This window comes from Scyliorhinus torazame, chromosome 15 (genome assembly GCF_047496885.1).
Source record: "Scyliorhinus torazame isolate Kashiwa2021f chromosome 15, sScyTor2.1, whole genome shotgun sequence".
Taxonomy (NCBI): Eukaryota; Metazoa; Chordata; class Chondrichthyes; order Carcharhiniformes; family Scyliorhinidae; genus Scyliorhinus; species Scyliorhinus torazame.
In genome coordinates, this window is record NC_092721.1 from 199,774,477 (window position 1) to 199,794,052 (window position 19,576).

Here is a 19,576-nt window from a genome sequence, read left to right on the forward strand (position 1 = left end):
CATCTTGCTTTTGGGACTATAAAAACATTTATCTTCAACACATAAGTCGAATAAAATATTTTATAATCCAGTGCACAATATGAACTGGCATCAGCTGTTCCCAATCTTGCAGGAAACATATGCTTTGCATCCTCATTGCTTACTTGGAGTGATATCATAAAAATGGCATCAATGTGCAGAATTTATAACCCTGAATTCAAATGTAATTTGGTTTCTAAATCAAAACTGTTTTCATCTCCAGCCACCAGCTTCTATAGGTGACCACCTATTTCCAGTGCAAGGCATGAATATAAAGACGAGGAACAAATTATGTTAAAAATAATAAATACCCAAGATTGGTCACAATGAATTCAAGTACATGTGGTAATAAGGATAGTGATTTGGTTCTTTACAAGCTGGGGTCTAAGAGGTCCACACAGTTAGTTTACATATGTAGAATACTGTATGCCGTGAAGTGTTTGTAATAATCTCATTGTGGGGTTCACATGATTTATAAATAGGACTTGGGATAAATGGGAGACATTAATTTAAGGACAAAATAAAACACCTCATCAGAAAAGAACATTCTGCTCATTCACTCATTTCTACCACAGCCTATTTATAATCTGCAATATCGTGGCTTTCAACTAACATATTTAACGCCCTGAAGAGCAGCCCTGTAAGACTCTGTAAACACAAGCAAAACTCCAGGATAGCTAACAAAATCCAAGCTGGAAATCGGAAATAAAAACAGAAAATGATGGAAACACTCAGGTCAGGCAGCTTTAGTGGAGAATAACAGAGTAAATGTTTCAGGTTTGAGACTGTTACCTTTTTTCCTTTAAATTTTTTTTCTCCCAATTAAGAGGCAATTTAGCAGACCAATCCACCTACCCCGCATATCTTTGGGTTGTGGAGGCAAGACGCACGTAGACATGGAGAACATGCAAACTCTACACGGACAGTGACCCGGGAACAAACCCGGGTTCTCGGCAGCGTGAGGCAGCAATGCTAACCACTACGCCACCATGCCGCCGCAAGACTTTTACCTTTGGAGGCGATGAAAAAAAAAGTGGTGTAAGGTCACAGACTTGAAACTTTGGGCTTGCATTTCAATTTACCATGGGGTGCGGCATGCTTTAAGAATGGTACTGCCAGATGTTGTGAGTGTGTCCTGGCTCCACCGGAACGCAATGCTATTTTCAAAGAAAGAGTGGGAAAGGTGAGCTGGAAGATAGCTTTTTATTGATCATTTATCCACTGATCTCCACTATGCTGACCCACTGATCTTTTTTCTATTCTGTGAGGCTGCAGCAAACCCATGGCTACCTTATCCCCTGCATTCCGGAGTCAGTTCTGTCTCCAGTCAATGCCTGGAGTCATTAATTTGGCACAGAGCTTGCCTCCAGCCCAATTAGAAGACTGGCATTTAAAGATAACATCATGTTGGTGATGCAGATGTATCGTGGGCTGCAATCTGGAAGTGATCTAGACACTGGGATCCTGATCGCAGACTGAACATCAATTCCATTAACTGTTTCGCTCCAGATGCTGCCTGATTTTGTTTTATTTATGGGGTGTGGGTGTCGCCGGCTAGGCTGGCATTTATTTCCCATCCCCAATTGCCTTCAAAATACCTGCTGAGTATTTACAGTATTTTCTGTTTTTTGTCAAGGATAACCAACCTTGGTTCCTCTTGTTATTTACCGTTAACATGGCATCATCATAGTTCCAACAGCTCAGAAATTATCCAATTCCACACATCTTTCAACCTCATTCCTAGTCAGTCGATAAATCAAAATCCATATTGTATTACTTTAGGAGCTTGTGAAATTAAATTCCCTAACTGAAAGTCTATTCCATAAATTTAATGCTCCTTGTTGGGGTAGTGGGGGAAGGAAAATTCCTTCTGATCTTTATTATTCTCTTACTATTTCATAGTCATATCCTTCTGCTCATAAAGTTAGACAGACCACTTGCATCTCCATATTCCATTCTTCCCTGCATTTCCAAAACATGCTTATTTCCTCTTAATCATTGCTGAATGAGCTCAGTTCTGAAAGTAGATTTTTTATAACATACAACAAGAATTTGCAATTATCTAATATCTTTAACACAGAAAAATACCAGGGGTGTAATGAGACATAAATGGACAGTGACCCAGGGCCGGCATCGAACCTGGGACCTCGGTGCTACTGTGCTGCCCAGGTGGGGAGATTTTGAGTGCTTGATGTTGTGGAGGTAGGACAGCATGGTGGCGCAGTGGGTTAGCCCTGCTGCCTCATGGCACCGAGGTCCCAGGTTTGATCCCGGCTCTGGGTCACTGTCCGTGTGGAGTTTGCACATTCTCCCCGTGTTTGCGTGGGTTTTGCCCCCACAACCCAAAGATGTGCAGGACAGGTGGATTGAACACGCGAAATTGCCCCTTAATTGGAAAAAAATGAATTGGATACACTAAATTTATATTTTAAAAATGTTGTGGAGGTAACGAGGTAGCAAAGCACGTTGAGAACATTAAATTGAAGATGCATTGAAAGTAAGGAGCAATGGGCAAACACGACAGATAGGTTGTAGATCGAGATGGCAGAATTTAATGAGTTGAAGTTTGAGTGGGGTATTCCAAAACCACTGTTTTCATCTCATTCTCCTTAAAGATCTTTTGTAGCTGTAGATCAAGGTTCTAAAGCATAAGAGGCAGTTCAGGAGAGCATCAGAATAGTTGAGTTCGGAAGCGAGAAAGGTATGTGTGAAGTCCAATGGCTGATGGAAAAGTGTGGGGAGAAAGCTTGTTTTGTTCCAGGGTGGCTGTAAGCAATATTTGTGATGGAGAGAATGAGGTTAGAAGCTCAGCGTGGGGTTGAATAAACTGCCAGGTTTGGGAATAGTCCATGCCCTCAAGTCCCAGGGCCTACTGGTTGCTATTTTTTTGAACATGGGAATTAGGAGCAGAAGTTTGCAATTCAGCCCTTCGAGCCTGCTCCACCATTTAATCAGATCATGGCTGATCTCTTCCTGGTCCATCTCCTACCTGGTCCCCATATTCCATCTCGCCTTCAAATCCATCTCCCTACCTGGTCCCCATATTCCTTTAACCAGTTTATCAGAAATATATGTATCCCCTTCTTGAAACCATTTAATTATTCAGACTCCACAACACCATGGAACAGTGAGTTCCACAAATTCACCAGCCTGAGAGATGTAGATTCTCCTCATCTCAGTTCTAAATCTACTGCCTCTCAACCTACATCCATGACTTTGCATTCTAGATTGCCCCACAAGGGGGAACATTTGGTCTATTTCTACTTTATCAATCCCTATTAGTATTTTATACACCTCAATCAGATCCCCTCTCATTCTTCTAAACTCAACAAGTATGAGCCCAAACTTCTTAATCACTCATGACCGGTACAAGCTTGGAGGGCCGAAGGGCCTGTTCCTATGCTATATCGTTCTTTGTTCTCAAAGGTCAACCCTTTCATCCCCAGAGTCATATCTGATGAACCTCCTCTGAACGCCTCCATTGCCACCACATGCTTCCTCAAATAAGGAGACCAACAGTCGACATAATTCTCCAGATGTGGTCTCAGCAACACCCTATACAATTGCAACAACAATTCTCTACTTTTATACTCCAGTCCTTTTGCAATAAACTCTAACATGCCATTTGACCTTCTAATAACATGCTGTACCGTCATACTGACTTTCAGCGATTCATGAACAAAGACACCCAAATCCCTCTGCCCCGAGGCATCTTGAACCTGTTTTCCATGATAATAACTTGCCTTTCTATTTTTTGGCCAATATAGCCTCACATTTATCCACATTAAACTCCCAAATTGTGGTCCATTCTCCTAGCCTAACTATGTCCGTCTGTCTTCTCTTCACTGCCTGCTTTTCCACCTATTTTAGAATCATCTGCAAATGTTATGTTACACTCTGTCCCTGCTTGCAGATCATTTATATAGATTGCAAATAGTTGCGGTCAGAGGACTACCGTGTGCGAAGAGGCATGGGGACCAAATTGCAAACAGTGTTCCTAGTGTAACTAACAGTCATCTGTACAAGGGAAGGATATTTTGTTCCTAGCCTGCAGTGAAAACCTTCTTTGTTTGCAGTGAATTATCAGGGCAGTGTCTCTTTAAGGGTTAAGACATTCAAATCTAAGACCAATTTATAACCAACACTTAGCTGAGGTTAATAGCCTTGAAATCACTATTTTTTTTACTGAATCACTGAAAACAAAGGACATTTGACTCTAGGTCAAAACAAAATAGCGTGTACAATTGGCTCCATGCCACATAAGTATGGGAAGCTGTCAAGCTTGCTGTGGGCAGCCTTATTCTATTTTGTTGGTTCTTTGAGCAATAGGCATCAATGATGGACAAAAACAGCCGGAACACACTGCCGCTCAATGCGCGATGACAGCCATACTTAAGGACCAATTGAAATGCGATCATTCCATTCCAGTTTTCTGAGATAGCCAATTGATTACCAAGAAAACAAGGCAGCAGGCATTATAGTAAATGGAAGATTTGTATTTACATAGCACTTCATCAGGTATCAGAAATGTCCCAAAACGCTTTACATACAATGAGCTGCTATGTAGTGCAGTGCTTATGTACACAAATGGGGAAAAAAATTCAGCACACTGCAAAACCACTCGAGCAACAATGAGAAGTTAATTTATTTTTGGTGCTGTTGAAAAATAATTCATAGTGCATTTAAAAAAATAAATTTAGAGTATCCAATTCATTTTTTCCAATGAAGGGGCAATTTAGCGTGGCCAATCCACCTACCCTGCACATCTTTGGGTTGTGGGGACGAAAGCCATGCAAACACGGGGAGAATGTGCAAATTCCACACGGACAGTGACCCAGAGCCGGGATCGAATCTGGGACTTTGCGCAGTGAGGCAGCAGTGCAACAGAGCGTATTTTGAGAGACCTCAGCAGGCGTTAGGTGATTGTAGATTCTAATAATAATAACAACCTTTTGTCACGAGAATTATGTTACTGTGAAAAGTGTGGGGAGAAACATTAACTCGAATGCAATCAAGACTACTTACTTGTCTCAGAAAGTGCTATCGGACCGCTTTAAAAAAAAAAAACAGCTAAACCAGTTGCAACAGGCTGATGGGTTCTCATCTTGCACCTCTGTCAGCTGAAATTGGGCAAGAGAATTGACTCAAGGGGGCTACTATCAAGCTAGAAAGGAAAGAAACATCTCATAGGCTGCAAATTTAAAATGGGGATTTAAAAGCATCTGAAATTGATTTGTTTAACTTAAACTAAGAGGTTGGACTCCACTTCTGGATTAACATCTTTTCAAGCATTGGATCTATGAAAAGCATTTATTTTCTTTCAAAGGAAAAGTCCGAGGTAAAGGTTTATAAAAATGTTAAGTCTGGCTGAAATACAGGTACCTATGAATTCTGTTAAAATACTTCTTTTAAAATGTTTTTAAAATTACTTTTACAGGGTCAGAAACTCCAACATTTCCCCCCTTCACACCGAGATACAGGGTGAGGAAGCGGACCCCCCACCCCAAAAAGACCCGCCTACGAGCAATCAGCGAGGCAAAGGTTAAAACATCTGCCTCCGCATCCAGCTGCAGCTCCGGCCAGTCCGACACCCCAAATATGGCTTCTAGGGGACCGGGCTTCACTTCCACGTGCAAAACCCTAAAATGGTGCTGAACACCATCCTCCAAAACTTTTCCAACTTCAGGCAGGACCAAAACATATGAACATGGTTCGCAGTGCCCCTTCCACATGGCTCACAGACATCCTCCACCCCTTCGATCAGAGGGCTCATCTTTGACTTTGTAAGGTGCACCTGTACTCTCCTTCAGCTGTGTCAGTAACAAAGTTGAGGTGTTAACCCTCTGCAACACCTCACACCACAAACCCTCCTCCAGCAATGGCGCACTGGATGTCAGACTATATAGTGCTCAAATCTCTGGCATAAATACATTTAAGGGAAAGTGCAAAACACCCTCGAGTGAAGAAAAGGAATAAAGAGAGTATGTTGATAAGATTAGATTAAGAGTGGCAGGGGGAGTTTTGTATGGAACATAAATACTGGAATAAACCAGTTGGGCGATTTCCAAGCTGCGAGTGCAATATCATGGGAAATTAGTGAAGTAAAATTGCCAGAAGAGCACCACCAGTCAGGAAGCAGGTTAATTTACCCTTCCAGCAGGACGTAGCATATTCAGATGAAAATATAAAAGGCAGCAATTTTAAAAAGTTGCATTTAATGATTATATGTGGCCTGAGTAATGCATAAAAAATCTAAACTAAGAAGTGGCATTAATCAACTTATCAGGCGAAGAGGATGCCACGGAAACGATTTACAAAATCTTATCCCAAGCATCAACCAACATGCCACGGTAAACATGATGCAGGGAGAGTTCCTGATATTGCAGAACATTTGCACATTGTTAAATTCTGCAGGCCTGTAGACATTAACCTGCAAATCCATTGCAACTTTCTGTAAGCCACATTGTATCAAACAAAAGCAACAACAAAGTGGTGCATGGGGAAGAAAGTAACTTTCACTTTGATTAAAACAAGAGTCTAGTCAGTCATGGCAAATGTCAGACACAGCTCAGTTGGTAGGCTGTGGCCCGATGTTCAACCACACAAATTGAGGTGGACACTCCAGCGCAGTCTGAGTGCACTCCACCGTTGGAGGTGCCATCTTTTGAATCAGACATCAAACGAGGCCCTCTCTGACCTCTCAGGTGGACAGAAAGGATCCTGTGGCATTATTTTAAAGAAAAGCAGGGAAGTTCTCCCTAATGCTCTGGCCAAAAGTTCTCTCTCAATCAACACCATTAGAACAAAATAATCTGGTCATTATCTCAATCCTGTTTGTGGGAGTTTGCAAAGTGTGAATTGGCTACCAGACATACACAGAAACATAATTAGAAAATAGAAGCAGGAGGCCATTCAGTCCTTTGAGCCTGCTCTGCCATTCATTATGACCACGGCTGATCATCAAGTTCAATACCCTGATCCCGCCTTTCGCCCATATCCCTTTAGCCCCAAGAGCTATATCTAATTCTTTCTTGAAATTACACAATGTTTTGGCCTCAACTACTCTACTTTCTGCGGTAGTGAATTCCACAGATTCCCCACTCTCTGGGTGAAGAAATTTCTCCTCACCTCAGTCCAAAAAAGTTTATCATCAAACTATGACCCATGCTGCCTACATTACAACACTGATGATACTTTACTGGCTGCATAGTGCTTTGGAACGTCCTGAAGTCAGGGAAAGTGCTATGGAAGTGAAAGCCTCTCTTTTATGGCAATTTGTATTGTTAACAAGGTGTCAAAGGAATTATGCTTATGAAGTGGAGATCCAAGATCTTCAATGTTTGCTCTTCCCATTACTCGTGCTACCATCCCAGTCTTTCAGAGGGGTGAAAGGAAAGAGGAATGAAGCTTACATCCTCTGCAGTAATATCACAGCATAAGCTACTGGGGTACAGCACAGTGTGATGAATGTAAGAAATTGGCATATTTTATATTTTTTACAGTAATGTTATAAAGTCCTTGGTTGAGATGTACAGACAGCATGGCTGCTAGAGCTGTGATCAAGGTGTCATAAAAGTGAGGTAATAATTCATTAGCAAGTGAAACGTTGAGAACTGTTGACGTGCTTACTGATAGCTAGCTAATGGAATACTGTTTACATTTGAAGGACCTCTGGGCTATAGATAATTTATGAGGGGTATCGTGTTTGGCTTTGGCTAAACAAGTCAAGGGACATCTTGTAAGAATAGACAAAAGCATGCCTTATGCTTTGGGTACAGATGATGTTGTTAATGGGAGGAGCCAGTTCTGTCTGAAAAGGCAGTTAGTCCTAGAACTCTCATCTGAACAGAGGTGTTTCAGTTTGGTCCTGAAAGGTTCTCCCCCCAAAAGATTCTGCACAGAAGGGGCAGCATGGTGGCGCAGTGGATAGCACTGTTGCCTCACGGCGCCGAGGTCCCAGGTTCGATTCCTGGCTTGGGTCACTGTCTGTGCGGAGTCTGCACGTTCTCCCCGTGTCTGATGGGTGTCCTCCGGGTGCTCCGGTTTCCTCCCACAAGTCCTGAAAGACGTGCTTGTTAGGCGCATAGGGCTACATCAGTACCTTTCCATCCCACATCTTATAAGGTTGAATTGAGTTTCTGCATTGCCTCTGGGTAAGGTGGGATAGCCAGTTCTGAAATTAGTAGACTGCCAATGGATTTTCCAAATGTAATACAAATATTAACTCTTCTCGTTTGTAGGGTTCCCAGCTTTGTAACAAGAAGGGTGCTGTCGTACGACTGAGCAACACGGTGGCACAGTGGTTAGCACTGCTGCATCACAGCTACATGTACCCGGGTCCAATTCCAGCCTTGGGTGACTGTGGTGTTTGTTTGCATTGTGCCTGCGTGGGTTTCTTCCGGGTGCTCTGGTTTCTTCCCACAGCCCAAAGATTTGTAGGTTAGGTGGATTGGACATGATAAATTGCTCCTTAGTGTCCAGGGATATGTGGGTTAAGTGTGGTTACGGGACTGCATGGATAGGGTGAGCCTGGTTTGGGTGCTCTTTCAGAGGGTTGTGCAGACTCAATGGGCTGTATAGCCTCCTTCCACACTGTAGGGATTCTATAACTGGTACTGAGGACCCAAATGGCACAGTGGTTAGCACTGTTGTTTCACAGCTCCAGGAGCCCAGATCTGATTCCCAGCTTGGGTCACCGTCTGTGCGGAGTCTGCACGTTCGCCCTGTGTCTGCATGGGTTTCCTCCGGGTGCTCCGGTTTCCTTCCACAAGTCCCGAAAGACGTGCTTGTTAGGGGAATTGGACATTCTGAATTATCCCTCAGTGTACCCGAACAGGCGCCGGAGTGTGGCGACTAGGGAATTTTTACAGTAACATCATTGCAGTGTTGTGAGGCCAACTTGTGACACTAATAAAGATTATTATAGAATAATCTCAATGAATCCTTTATCGTTTGTCGATCTGGGATCTGGCCGATTTGCACATGTAGCTTTCCTCCAAATTCCTGTAATATAATACATTAGAGGGAGTAAGGGAACATATTAAATAGAGTAGATGAGCTAGAGAATTTAAGGAAGCATTAAGTTAACCTGGTATTGATAAGTGCAAACAGGGTAATTTATCACTGGTGCAAAACAACAAATCCTCCTCAAAAGGTTGTAGGTTAGATTCAACGGTTAGAAATAACCTTCTTGGAACAAGCCTTCAAAATACAGAATAAATTACTGCTCTTTGAAGAGTTGTGGGCACTGCTCAGTTCATAATGTTTAATTTATTTACATACCAGAGAAGTTACTGCAGCTGGTTTGGTTTTAATAAGCCTCAACATTATAGAGAATCCTTCACATAAGAAGGGACATTAATAAGAAGCATTTAAAAAAAAAGAAAAGCAACCTGTCACCATCAGTGGCCCTGCCAAAAAATCAAACAGTTAGAAAATGAATTACTGTTGGGGAAAGGGTAGGGTATCATTCTGTAGTCTAATTAATCATGCTTCAGTGAGCTGCAGACACCGAACAATAGATCCTGAATGCGCTAAACATGTGACTGAGTTGCAGAGTAGCAGAAACATAATTCTGCTTAGAATCGCTAAGACTGAGTCTGCCTGTTCAACTCTTGCTTTAAACTGCTTCCTAACGCTGGTTTCCATCTCCCTCCCATTCAGAAGGAACCAGACAATAACCATCCTTGGTCTCCTGTTTAACCCTGAACTGAGCTTAAACTATGCATTGTAGCCAAGATCAGGCTATTAAACCCTCCACAAAATCACCCATCACTGTCTTGACCTCACCCCCAACTATCAATGAAACACTGCCTACGCGTCTGTGCAATCCATGCTTGGTGACTTCAACGTTCTCACCAGCCGCCCAAAAACTACAACTCATTCAAAACTCTGCCTCCTCCGTCTAATTCCACATTTCAGCTTCTTATTCATTAACCTCAGTGCTCCCAGTACCTTAATACATCAAATTCTGTCTTGATTTATAATGCTTTCCATACTTTGTACTTCCTTACCTGTAAAATGTCTTCCAGACATATGTGCTTCCAGCATTGTATGTCTTTCTAATCCTGACCTCCTTCACATCCCTAATTTCTCTACTTCACCTTTGGTCACTGATCCTTCAGTATTTGTCTTGTGCTCGCAAATGCACAAAGCCTTTCTCCCTTCTAAAGTACTTTTCAAAATCTAATTTTTGCATTTGGTCTCCTCTCTCAACTCTTCTTCAATGCTTGGTCTTCCAGAGACTTAACAACTTTGTATCATATTAAAGGTGCTATTTAAACGCCAGTTCTCCTTTTTATTAAACGCTTGATTGTAATTGATCAGAACTGAAACAGGTTTGAAGTACAACAGACCACAAAGTCACACAATAGTACGATCATATCTTAGTATACTAAAGAGTTTCCATTTAAATCTGAAAAAATTCAGTATCCATCCAAACTGGTTCATGGAATTTAGAGCAGAAGTAGGCCATTCGGCCCATCAAGTCTGCACCAGCCCTTAGAAAGAGCACCCCACTTAAGCCCACACCTCCACCCTATCCTTGTAACCCAATAACCCCACTTAATCTTTTTGGATATTAAGGGCAATTTATCATGGCCAATCCACCGAACCTGCACATCTTTGGACTGTGGGAGGAAACCGGAGCACCCAGAGGAAATCCATGCAGTCACGGGGAGAACGTGCAAACTCCACACAGACAGTAACCCAAGTCAGGGATCGAACCTGGGACCCTGGAGCTGTGAATCAACTGTGCTAACCACTGTGCTACCGTGCTGCCCTTGTACTTTTAAAACGGAAACTGGCCTGAGTCATTTGAAAAATATACTTAGTGGGTTATGGAGAGGGAGCAACAGAATGAGATTGAGTGGATTGCTCTGCAGAGAGCCTCCTTCTGTGCCGTGATGATGTTGGAAAGACAAAGCTCAAGCCACCATTGTCAGCAAGGCCTTATGAAGGGTAAGCCATGCTTGACAAACTTGCGCGAGTTCTTTGAAGATGTCACTTCTACTGATACGGTCATGGACAGCTGCATCTGCAGCAGACAGATTGGTGAGGATGAGATAAAGTATGTTTTTCCATCTTGTTGGTTCCCTCACCACCTGCTGCAGTCCCAGTATAGCAGCTATGTCCTTTAGGACCTGGCCAGCTCGGTCTGTGGTGGCACAACTGAGCCACTCTTGATGCTAGACATTGAAGTTCCCCACCCAGTGCATATTCTGCATCCTTGCCACCCGCAGTGCTTCCTCCAAGTGGTATTCAACACGGAGGAGTACTGATTCATCTGCTGATGGTGGCCGGTACGTGGTAATCAGCAGGTTTCCTTGCCCATGTTTAACCTGAAGCCATGAGACTTCATGGGGTCCAGCGTCGATGTTGAGGACTCCCAGGGCAACTCCCTCCCAACTGCATACTATTGTGGTGTCTGGGACATTGTCCGTAAGATATGATCCTGCGAGTATGACTACGTCAGGCTGCTGCTTAACTAGTCTGTGAGACAGCTCTCACAACTTTGGCGCAAGCCCCCAGATGTAGAAAGGAGGACTTTGCTGAGTCGGCAGGGCTGGGTTTGCAGTTGTGCCTGGTTTGATGCCGGGTAGTTTCATTCCTTTTTTGTGTTTTCGTAGCCGTTGAATTCAACTGAGTGACTTGCTCGGCCATTTCAGAGGGCGTTACGAGTCTACATTGGGTGGGTCTGGAGTCACATGTAGGCCAGACCAGGTAAGGTCTCCTTAAAGAAGGAAGATTTCCTTCCTTAAAGGACATTAGTGAACCAACCTACAAAGGTTTCATGGTCATCATTAGACTTTTAATTCCAGATATTTTATGCAGTTGAAATTCCATCTCCTGCTGTGATGGGATTCTAACCCAGGTCCCCAGATCATTATCCTGGGTCTCTGGGTTACTAGTTCAGCGACAATACCACTATGCTACCGCCTCCTCTATGAGAGGATGAGAATACACAATTAATAATGTGAAAAAAATAAATGGCAAGGACTTCAGGACTTTGTGAAAGTAATTTGTATTTGCCTTCATGATAGAAAAGATAAAAACCAAGGCACAAAGTGGACTGTGGAACTTAAACCAATCAAAATCTCTCGAGAAAAAGTACTACGATAGCTAATGTGAGTAAAGGAAAGTTCCCTGGTCTTAAAGAAGTGGCTTCACTGGCACGGTGGCTGGCACCGGTGGCATCCTTTACCAAGATGGTGCCGGAGCAAGGTGATTCTCTGCGAGCTCTCCCGAACAGATCCACTTTTTACTTAACTTATACTCGTTCTAATCTTTTAAAAATTAATTCTAAAACTAACATTATTACTAACCTCTCTTGCAGGCTTGAACATCCTCCGAGGCCCTTGGAGACCTTTTGACCTGACCCGACCTGACCTCCGCGACCTGGAAGATCGGGCCCAAACCGGAAGTGAAGCCACAACCTCGATTTGGAGCCGACCCGGACCTCGGAGCTCCAAACCCGGCCTAACTACCAACGCCAGCCCCCGGATCGCCTTACCCAGTCCCCAGAGCTCCCGACCCGACCCCCGACAGCAAGACCCGGCCCAACGCGTCCCCCAGAGACCCGCCCAGCGACCCGACCCGGAGAGGCCCGTCCACCAACCCGACCTACCTGGTGATGGAAGAAAGAAAAATCCACGTGGAGGCCCGACCGGGCCCACTTCAAGATCCGACCGCAGGAGCGCCCAGGGAGGGAACAGACCACGGGACCCAACCCAACCTGCCTCAGGAAGCCCCTGCCCACGACCCCCGAAACGGCGGAGACCCCGCGCGAGGACCCAAACATGCTGCAAGGTATTCCCGCGCCCGCAGAACGCCGGGACCCATCCAGATCGCAAACATGCCCCCCTAGCAACCCCTCTACCTCAACCAGTGCCCGGGACACTGCCAGACGCGACCCCAGATACATAAACAGCGCCCTGTTCCCCGCCAGCGCCTTGGATCCCGCCAGACGCAACCACCTACCTTCCACAAGAGCTGACATCTGCCATTGGATCCCAGGATCATCCAGCAGCAGCCGCCGACCGAGGAAACGAGGGCAACGCGGCGGTCTGCAGGTTAGACTGAAGCAACGCGGTTTCAAGACCCCTCTCCCCAGCATACTCCTGGCAAACGTCCAAGCGATCGAAAACAAGCTGGATGAACTTAACGCCAGACTTACCTCTCAAGAGGGAAGTAAGAGACTGCTGTGTGCTCTGTTTCAGAGACATGGCTCACCCCCGCCTCACCGGACTGTGCCATACAACCTGAAGGCTTCTCAATTCACCGGGCGGACCACACGGCATCATCAGGCAAAGCGAAGGGAGGAGGGGTATGCCTCCTCATCATCGCCTCCTGGTGCTTGGATGTGGCGACTCTGGCGACCTACTGCTCTCCAGATCTGGAATACCTGACCGTGAAGTACCGCCCATATTATCTTCCACGCGAGTTCACTTCAGCCATTATCACAGCGGTCTACATCCCACCCCAGGCAGAAGTGAGGAAGGCGCTGGTCGAACTATACACAGTAATAAAGAACTACGAAACAGAACATCTGGAGGCCTTGTTCATCGTGGCCGGAGACTTCAACAAGGCCAACCTCAAGAGTGTACTGCCAAAATTCCACCAGCACATCTCCTGTCCCACCAGGGGCGACAACACTCTTGACCACTGCTACTCAAAAATCAAGGGCGCCTACCGTTCCATCCCCCGACCGCACTTTGGGAAATCAGACCATAAGACGGTGCTCCTTCTCCCGGCATACAAGCAGAAACTCAAGCGGGAGAATCCAGCTAAGAAGGTTGTGCAGTGCTGGTCCGAGGAGACAGAAGAGCTCTTACGTGACTGCTTAGACAGTGGACTGGTCCATATTTAAGAACTCAGCGACCAACTTAAATGAGTATGCCACCACCGTCACAGACTTAATCAGCAAATGTGTGGACGACTGCGTGCCAAAGTAAGCAGTACGTGCGTTCCCCAACCGGAAACCATGGCTCAATCGCGAGATTGACTCCCTACTGAAGGACAGATCTGAGGCGTTCAAGGCAGACGACCCTGACCTACACAAGAAATCCAGGTACGACCTCCGCAAAGCCATCCGGAATGCCAAGAGAGAATATCAAACCAAGCTAGAGTCACAGACAGACTCTCGGCGGTTGTGGCAAGGACTAAACAACATAACGGGCTACAAAGCGAAGCCGAACAGTATCTCTGGCAGCAGCGCACCCCTCCCCGATGAACTCAATGCATTCTATGCTCGGTTCGAGCAGGTAACCAAAAATCCGCTGGCGAGTGCCCCAGCAGCCCATAATTCACCCATACCCATCATCACAGCTTCCAAAGTCAGATTGGCCTTCCTGAACGTGAACCCTTGGAAGGCGACGGGCCCGGACGGGATCCCTGGTCGTGCACTTAGAGCCTGCACGGACCAGCTGGCAGAGGTATTCGCGGACATCTTTAACCTGTCCCTACTCCACTCTGAGGTCCCCACCTGCTTCAAGAAGACCACCATCATACCGGTAGCAAAGAAGAACCAGGCAACGTGCCTCAATGACTACCGACCAGTGGCCCTGACTTTAGTCGTAATGAAGTGCTTCGAGAGGTTGATCATGAAGGCATCACCTCCATACTCCCAGAACGCCTTAATCCACTGCAATTCGCATACCGCTGCAACCAGTCCACATCAGACACCATTTCCCTGGCCCTACACTCATCCCTAGAGCAGCTCGAAAACAAGGACTCCTACATTAGACTCCTATTTATTGACTACAGCGCTGCCTTCAACACCATAATCCCAGCCAAGCTCATATCAAAGCTCCAAAACCTAGGACGTGGCTCCCCACTCTGCAACTGGATCCTCGATTTTCTGACCAACAGGCCACAATCAGTAAGAATGAACAACAACACCTCCTCCACAATAGTCCTCAACACCGGCGCCCCGCTAGGCTGTGTACTTAGCCCCCTACTCTACTCCCTGTACACACACGACTGCGTGGCAAAACTTGGTTCCAACTCCATCTACAAGTTTGCTGATGATACGACCATAGTGGGCCGGATCTCGAATAACGACGAGTCCGAATACAGGAGGGAGATAGAGAATCTAGTGGAGTGGTGTAGCGACAACAATCTCTCCCTCAATGCCAGCAAAACTAAAGAGCTGGTCATTGACTTCAGGAAGCAAAGTACTGTACACACCCCTGTCAGCATCAACGGGGCCGAGGTGGAGATGGTTAGCAGTTTCAAATTCCTAGGGGTGCACATCTACAAAAATCTGTCCTGGTCCACCCACGTCGACGCTACCACCAAGAAAGCACAACAGCACCTATACTTCCTCAGGAAACTAAGGAAATTCGGCATGTCCACATTAACCCTTACCAACTTTTACAGATGCACCATAGAAAGCATCCTATCGGGCTGCATCACAGCCTGGTATGGCAACTGCTCCGCCCAGGACCGCAAGAAACTTCAGAGAGTCGTGAACACAGCCCAGTCCATCACACGAACCTGCCTCCCATCCATTGACTCCATCTACACCTCCCGCTGCCTGGGGAAAGTGGGCAGCATAATCAAAGATCCCTCCCACCCGGCTTACTCACTCTTCCAACTTCTTCCATCGGGCAGGAGATACAGAAGTCTGAGAACACGCACGAACAGACACGAACAGACTCAAAAACAGCTTCTTCCGCACTGTCACCAGACTCCTAAATGACCCTCTTATGGACTGATTTCATTAACACTGCAGCCTGTATGCGTCATCCAATGCCAGTGCTTATATAGTTACATTGTATATGTTGTGTTGCCCTATTATGTATTTTCTTTTATTCCCTTTTCTTCTCATGTACAAATGATCCATTCAGCTGCTCGCAGAAAAATACTTTTCACTGTACCTCGGTACACGTGACAATAAACAAATCCAATCCAATCCAATCCACTGCTGTTTCAAAGCTCCAGGGACCCGGGTTCAATTCCGATCTTGGGTGACATGGAGTTTGCACTTTCTTCCCGTGTGTGCGTGGGTTTCCTCCGGGTGCTCTGGTTTCCTCCCACAGTCCACAGATGTGCGGGTTAGGTGGATTGGCCATGATAAATTGCCCCATAGTGTCCAAAAGGTTAGTTGGGATTACTGGGGTAGAGTGGAGGCATGGGATTAAGTGGGGTGCTCTTTCTAAGGGCCGGTGTAGACTCGAAGGGCTGAATGGCCTCCTTCTGCACTGTAATTTCTATGATTGTCTTCCAAAGGGGGCCAGGTGTGGTGACCCTCAGGTTAAATCACCACCAGTCAGCTCTCCCCCTCAAAGGGGAAAGTAGCTCGTGGTCATCTCCCACCGCATATCACAAACCCCCCCCCCCGCCCACACACACACCACATGCAACCCCCCCCCCCCCCCCTTCCAAAGTGCGCGCACAGTCTCACATGCACACAACCCCTCACACAACCATTTTGGGAAAATATATTTCAGCATTGCTGGCAAACTCTAAATAGTGGCATGCCAGAGGAATCAGTGGCGAAGCCTCAACTACTGTATTTGTAATTTACATTCATGATTTGTGCATTGCAGTCAAATTTGTTGATTACACAACAATCAAGGAGGATGGGAAGTTGATCCAAAGTGTCTACAATGGAGTGTAGATAGGGTAAAATTTGGCAGATTGACAATAATATGGAAAAATGTGACTTTGTTGGGAAGGATAGAAAATAGAAAAAGGGATATATAAATTGAGACAGAATACTGTGGTATCTTGTATCCTCGTACATGAATCACAAAGGTTAGCATGCAAACAACAAATAATCAGGAAGGCAAATGGAATGTTGGCTTTTATTGCAAGGAGGGGTGGAGTATAGAAGTAGAGAAGTCTTACAAATGTACAGGGCATTAGTGAGATCGCACCTAGAGTACGGTCTACAGTTTTGGTCTCCTTATTTAACAATGGATATACTTATATTCGAGGTTAGGGTTACTTGCATTCCAGGTCGTGCAGGAAAGGTTTTCTGGTTCAATTAAGGGAAGTCTTGAGGAAAGGTCGAGTAGGTTGGGCCTATATTCATTGGAGTGCAGAAGAATGAGAGGTTATCTTATGGAAACTTAAAAGATTCTGAGGGTACATGCTGAGAGGATGTTTCCTCGCGTGGAGAATTTAGAACTGGGGGGCAAATTAAGGGATCTTTATTAAAGATGGAGATGAGGAGGAATTTCTTCCCGGAGGATCATTAATCTTCGGAATGCTCTACCCCAGAGAGCAGGGAGACTGGGTCATTGAACGTATTAAAGGCAGAGTTAGACAGATTTTTGATCTACATCGGAGTTAAAGGTTATGGGGGGGGGGGGGGGGGGGGGGGGGGGGGAAAGCAGGAAAGGGGAGTTAGGCAGGAAAGGGGGAAAGCAGGAAAGAGGAGTTAAGTGAACACTCCGATTAACTATGATCTTGTAAAACATCAGAGCACGCTCGAGGGGCCAAGAAATGACCTACTCTTGCTCCTAGTTACAATGTTATGTTTAACATAAATAATTAAAAACACAAATAAAATGCTGAGACACATGACAAGACACAGAAATTTACAAGACTTGGAGTAAAAGGAGAAATATTTGTATTTATTTGCTTTTTTCAGGATGTCAAGGATTCCCAAAGGCTTTATTTACTGCAAGTTAAGTACTTAAAGTGTAGTAGCTGTTGTAATGCTGTATACCGGCTGGCTGATTGGCACACATCAAGGTCCCACAAACAACAATGAGTAAATAACCAGAAAATGTGGTTTAGTGATGTTGTCTGAAGGATAAACATTGACCAGGACACTTTGATAACTCCCCTGCTTTTTTTTTTGAATTCTAACTCCAATTTTACTGGTTGTGATTTTTAAATGCTCGCCTCAGACTAGTTAGGTAAATACTACAACTATTGACATTGTTATCTGCATCGGTGTGACTCAGTTCCACCATCTTATTTCGTAGCAGGTGCTTTTGGCAGCAATATCACTTGTTTTCCATAAACTCATCAATTCAGTGATGTGGTTTCTATAATGACAAATGGCAACCAAGGGGAGACGGTGATATGGTTGACAGCGTCAAATTCCTAGGTGTGCACATCACCTACAATCTGTCCTGGTCCACCACGTCGCTGCTACCACCAAGAAAGCTCAACAGCACCTATACTTCCTCAGGAAACTAATGAAATTTGGCACGTCCACATTGACTCTTACCAATTTTTACAGATGCATCATGGAAGGCATCCTATCTGGCTGCATCAAAGCTTGGTATGGCAACTGCTCGGCCCAAGACGGTAAGAAACTATAGAGTCGTGAACACAGCCCAGTCCATCACGTGAGCCGGCCTCCCATCCATGGACTCAGACTACATCTCCTGCTGCCTTGGGAAAGCAGGCAGCATAATCAAAGACTCTTCCCACCCGGGTTATTCTCTCTGCAATGCTGTTACTGTCAACCTTTCATATAGCAGAGAGACTTCTGCCACCTACCAAAGGCACGTCTGGTGGCGAAAGAATTTCCAGCAGATGTCATTGATAGCTGCCAAAAACCTCCACGATCCTTACTGAAGCCAATTCCAGCATTGCAACTATGGTTGTATGAAATCAGCTCTGCTGGTCTGGACAACGAATCCGGATGTCAAATAATTGGTTTCTGAAGCAGATACCCTTTTCACAATTTAAGGATGGCACAGATCTCATGGCGGATAGAAGACTTTTTAAGCAAACTCAAAAACTCATTGAAAAGGGAAAAAATTGATATCTATGCATGGGAACAACTTGCCACAAATCGTAGCATGTAGTGACACCTCACCCAATGAGCCGCAATATAATGGGACACCAATTGCATAAAACTCTTCTACAGAGATGTGAAGAAAGCAGGAGAGGAGAAAAAGCAGAACTCTGGCTTGAGAATCCTCACTGGTCCTGAGGGAAATGATTATCCGCTCTGCCCAAAGACCTGTGGCTCTAGGATTTAGCTGTCGAGTCACCCAAGGACACACAAACCAATGAAGCACAGCAGCGCCCATGTCGATCCAGGGGATTGACAATGACAACAGCTATTTAACATATTTAGATCTCGAAATCTTCCTCAACACGTTTATAGAATTATAGAATTTACAGTGCAGAAGGAGGCCATTCGGTCCAGAGGGTCTGCACCGGCTCTTGGAAAGAGCACCCCATAAGCCCACATCTCAACCCCATCCCCGTAACGCAGTAACCCCACCTAACGTTTTGGACACGAAGGGCAATTTAGCACAGCCAATCCACCTCATCTGTATATCTTTGGACTGTGGGAGGAAACCGGAGCACCCGGAGGAAACCCACACAGACACAGGGAGAATGTACAGACTCCGCACAGACAGTGACCCAAGCCGGGAATCGAACCTGGGACCCTGGAGCTGTGAAGAAACAGTGCTAATCACTATGCTAACGTGCTGCCCATATTGCATATAACACATTGTTCCAACTTCCCTTTGATGATAGTAATTGATCCCAGATCAACTGCCTTATCCACACCATTATTTATTTTAGGTGGGGGGGAAAAAAACAATCTCTAATCTTGTTTAAAGCATCTAAATTCTGC

The 19,576-nt window shown here is 45.2% G+C and overlaps 1 protein-coding gene across 1 annotated transcript in view; it reads right to left on the minus strand.

The window, feature by feature from the left end:
* uvrag (UV radiation resistance associated gene) overlaps positions 1-19,576 on the minus strand; it is a 403,204-nt gene that overhangs the window by 90,199 nt on the left and 293,429 nt on the right. The gene's annotated exons all lie outside the window — the stretch shown is intronic.